Source organism: Natrix helvetica, assembly GCF_964273705.1.
Source record: "Natrix helvetica genome assembly, chromosome: 5".
Lineage (NCBI taxonomy): Eukaryota > Metazoa > Chordata > Lepidosauria > Squamata > Natricidae > Natrix > Natrix helvetica.
Window position 1 is genome coordinate 79,639,035 of NC_138551.1, and position 5,283 is coordinate 79,644,317.

Genomic DNA, 5,283 nt, shown 5'->3' on the forward strand with positions numbered 1-5,283 from the left:
TATGGGACTTATGGCTTTCTGTAGTGTGTATGAAGGACCCAAGGCAAAAAACATTTTTATTTTCTCAGCCAGGTGTGGGAGGACAGAAAATGCAACATAACCTGTGAAAACATAAAACATTTTATTTTAGCCCCTTTTTATTTTTTATTTTATAGTTTTAAATTTTATTTACAAATATGTAAAATACACACACACAAAACTTAGATGTACACCACATTTACACAATACAATACGAACAGAAGCATCCTGTTCTTTCTAATAGCAATTGCCAATTGATATCACTCATCTTATATTGTTTCCCCTTCTATTATATTTCATTTGTATTTCACCATTCTTAACCCTGTTATCTTACTCCTCTGCCTGCTAGATTGGCTGATTACCTCTAGTAAGTTTAAACCACTTGGTTACATATATGTGTGTTAATTCTCCTTAACTACTATTTTTGGCCTTTGTTGTCTTCCTTCATTGATCCTTGTTTCTTTCCTCCATCCACCTATACCATTTATCCCATATCTGGTAGTATTCTGTTTCTTATTTTCCCTGGATTTATTTTGTTAATTTGTCCATTTTAGCACAGTCCATAACCTTTCTTATTATTTCATCTTCGCTTAGAATTAATTTGTTTTTCCATTTCTGGGCAAAGACAATCCTTGCCACTGTAATTATATGTAATATTAAATACTGAATTTCTTTTTTATATTTCATAGTCATTATTCCTAATTAAAAAAAACTTCAGGTTTCCATTCTATATTAACACCTGTAATTACCTCTAGCTACTTTTTGATCCTTTTCCAAAAAAATTTAGCCTCCTCACAGGTCCACCATAAGTGGTAGTATGTTCCATGTATTGATTAACATTTCCAGCATTTTGGGGATGTATTTGTTGAGATTTTAGCTAATCTTGTTGGTGCCAGGTGCCATCTGTAAAACATTTTGTACTGGTTTTCCTTGTTAGTGTCATTTTTAAGGTTGTTCCCCAAAGTTTTTCCCATTTATCCAATTCAATATTATAGCCAAAGTTCTGTGCCCATTTTATCATTTGTTCTTTCATGATTTCCTCTTCCATTTTATGCTTCAGGAGAAATTTATATATTCTCCCTATGATCTTTCTATCCGAGCTATGAATTATTTTATCCAATTTGTGTGGTTCTGTTTTGATGTCATATATTTTAGTATCATTATTGTGTTTAGTTTTGATTTGCAAGTAGGTTAGACAGTTAACTTTCTGCCAATTCTTCGTTTTTAAATTTCCCTATCTGTCAATTATGTCTCTATATCTTAGCATTTTATTCATATCTATAACATTTAGATGGATTGTCCTTTCTGTCGGTGATAGCCAATTCGGATTTTCACATAGTGGATTTTTTTTTTTTTTTGAGCCAGTTTTGCAATATCGCTCTTTTAATTAAATGTTTTTGAAAGTATTTGTGCGTTTTATTTTTATCATCCCATAGGAATGTATGCCAACCTGCTTGCAAATCATGACCTTCTAAGATCAAAATTCTTTTAGTCTTTAGCTCTATCCAATCTTTCACCCATGTTATTGTTACTGCTAATGTGTATAATTCCCAATTTGGTAACGCTAAACCTCCCCTCTCCTTGCTATCTTGCATTGACTTTAGTTTAATCCTCGCTTTTTGTCCTTGCCAAATGAATCTAGCAGTTATTTTGTTTAATTCTTGAAAGAAAGTTTTACCTGGGTTAATAGGTGCGGCTTGCAACAAGAATAATATTCTTGGTAAAATATTCATTTTCACTGTGGCTATGCATCCCCTTAGTGATAGCTGAATATTTTTCCAGCTTTCGAAATCTTTCTTTATTTGTGTCACTAGTTTATTATAATTATTGTCCTTAATTGTGGAACATTTTGCAGACATCCAGATCCCCAATTGTTTCACTTTCTTAGTTATTTGCATTCTAGTTGCTAATTCCAGTTACTCTTCTTGCTTTTTTGTCATATTCTTGGTTATCATTTTTGTTTTGCCTTTATTGATTTTTAATCCTGCCACTTCGCCATATTCTTCTAATTTTTTAACTAATTTCAGACTGGATTCTAATGGATCTTCTAGAACAAATACTAAGTCATCGGCATAAGCTTCGGCCTTACATTCTTCATTTTTGAGTCGTAAACCTTTTATTCCCTGGTCCTTCCTAATTTCATTTAATAAAATTTCCAGGGTTAATATAAACAGCAAAGGAGAGAGGGGGCATCCCTGTCTGACTCCCTTTTTATTTCGATCTTTGGCTGTCTGACTGTTATAAAGTTTTTCTATCATTTTTGTAAATTTTCCTCCGAATTTCATCCTGTCTAATCGTGTTATTATAAATTTCCAAATTATGTTGTCGAATGCTTTTTGTGCATCAAGGAAAACCAGTACCATTTGTTTTTCTGGATGCGCCTTGTAATATTGTATTATGTCTAGGATGACTCTCGTATTATTTTTAATGTGTCTGTGAGGTAAAAATCCGTTTTGGTCCGGGTGTATTCGTTCATATAAAACCTGTTTAATTCTTCCTGCCATAATTGCTGCATATATTTTATAATCAGAATTTAGTAATGAAATTGGTCTGTAGTTTTGGATTTCTTGTAGATTGGTTTCTTCCTTCGGGATTAGCGATATTATTGCTTCTGTCCATGATTCAGGCATCTTGGCTTTTCCTAAAACTTCATTAAATATTTCCACTCCTAGTTTTTCCAGTATTATTTTATTATATTTGTATAGCTCCACCAGTATTCCATCTGGTCCTGGGATTTTATTATTTTTCTGGTTTTTCAGGACTAATTCCACTTCGGCTAACGTTATTGGCCTGTTTATCACCTCCCTTTGTTCTTTTGAGATTGGTGCTATCTTTTCTGTGTTTAAATAATGTTTTGTCTTGATTTCTTCCATACTATCTTGCGCGTATAGTTTTGTGAAGTATTTATGAATAATATGCTTCTTTTCTTCCGCTTTGTATTGAATTCTTCCCTCATCATCTTTTAATTGATATATCATCTTTTTTTCTCTTTCATTCTTCAATCTGTATGCCAGCCATCGTCCTGGTTTGTTGGCTTGTTCAAAGTAATTATGTCTGGCCACTTTAATTTTCTGTGCTAATTCCTTTTGAGTTATTAAGTTGATCTTATGTTTTATTATCTCTCTTTTTTCTTTTTTAATTTTATTCTTTGGGTCTTTCTGTAGATCAGCTTTGGCTTCCATAAGTTCTTTTTGCATACATTCTTGTTGCTCTTTTTGTTTTCTAGTTTTTTCTCGCCATGTAGGCAATCGTAAGGCCTCTTGTGTATGCTTTCATAGTGTCCCAGAGATTTTGAATTGAGGTGTCTTCTTTTTTATTTATTCTAAAAAATAGTTTTAATTCAATTTCCAGCATTTGAGTGTATTCTATTTCATTTACTATATTTGAATTCATCATCCATCTTTTTCTTCTTCTTTGACCTTTCCATCTTAATTTTATTGGCTTATGATCTGCCCACTCATTTGCTTCTATTTCAATTTTGTCTAATTGATTACATAGACCAGATGAAATCCAAGCCATGTCAATTCTTTTTTTTTTCAAAAAATTTTATTGGTTTTTTTAAACATTTATAGGGAAAAGGGTAGGTGGAATGGTGTACAAATTTTGGCAGTTGCAAGTGTGGCAGACGCCCCCTCCCTCCAAACTCATTAAGTACATCTAAGTATGAAATATTAATACATGATCATATAAAATCAGCATATTAATTCTAGAAACATTTTCAATCAATTTATATATTATAATATAAAGTCTACATATAATTTCATTATTACTTTGGGTCTGTTTATAACAATGTGTTTTTCTTATTCATTTTTGTGATCTGAGCTTTCTTGGTATTGCCCCTTCTCCCCCCGCTGGCAGAGCTCCGGCCCCTCCTGTGTCCTGTATAACCGTTGTAGAGTCTTCTGTTTTTTCTAGGTTCGCTTTGTTTTTTTCCATAAAGGCCTGTGCCTCTATGGGTGTATTGATTCTAATTCTTGTCTCCTCCCAGAATATCAGCATACCTTCAGGCATCAACCATCTAAACCACACACCCTTCTGGTATAATTTATTCGCCAATTGCGAATAATTTTTCCTTTTCTCCCTAATTTTTTTGGGGATCTGCTTCAAGATGGTTATCTCCCTGTCGTGATATGTCAATGCTTGCCCCCTTTGTACACCCAGAATTTCGTCTCTTGTGCTTTTCCTAAGGAATTTAATATGGACCTCCCTGGGTACATTGTGTGTTCTGGCATATGCTGAATTCACTCTATAGACCAGATCTATCTCCCATTCCATCTGTTGTTTATCTTTATGTATGTATTCAGCTAAAATATTAGTCATAATGTCCCTTATATTTTCCCCATCCGCTTATATAACATTTTGAAATCTAAGATAAAAGGACATTCTCTCAAACTCTGTTTTCATTTGTTGGATATCAAGTTCTTTGTTTCCCTTCTGCAATGCTTCTACCCCCCCCCCTCGCCTCTGCCACCCCCCCCTCCACAAGGTCCAGTCTCTGTGAATTCTTATAAATTTGGACTTGATTCTCTTTAATTTCTTCCTTCATTTCCTTTAATTGTTTCTTAATTTCTTCCTGGCCCTGTATAAGTTGCTGAAGCATTTGTTGCAAGTCCATCTCTGTACTCTTAGGTTGCATCAGTTCTGTAATCTTTGACTGTGTAGCAGGACTGGATGTTGCAGATGTCGGTGCAGAAGTAGCAAAGCCAGGTTTTCCAGGGGGTGGTCTTTTTGGAGACATAGTTTATAAAGTAGAGAAATCAGTCAGTATAGAGAATGGACAGCTGGAGAAGTAGAGCCGACAGATGAGTCCAGGAGGCAGAAGATCCAAGCAGATGGGAGTTCCTTTAGTCAGTCTAGCAATAGAGAGGAGTTTTCCCCCCAGGAAGTTCAAGAAATAACAATCCACAAGAGAGTCTTTTGGGTGACACGGAGACAAAGACCGGAAGCCTGAATTTTAGAGGTGGAGTCAGGTTTCACAGTTCATGAAGACAACGGAAGTGTGCCATCTTGCCCTGCCAGCTTTGGGCTCAGAGGCATAGTAAAGTTTTTAAAAGTTCACAAAGTTCTCAGGTCCTCAATAAGTCCTGGGGCTAGATCCAGTGAAAATCACTTTTACAGGGGTGGGGCATCATTGGTTGGCTCTCCCCCCTCCTCCTTCCCCTGGGGGCAAAAGCAAATTTTTCTCAAGCCGCTTGTCCAAGGGGGGGTGGAAATCCCCCTCCCTCCAGCCGCACCTCCAAGGAAATCCGAAAGTTTAGCTTTAAA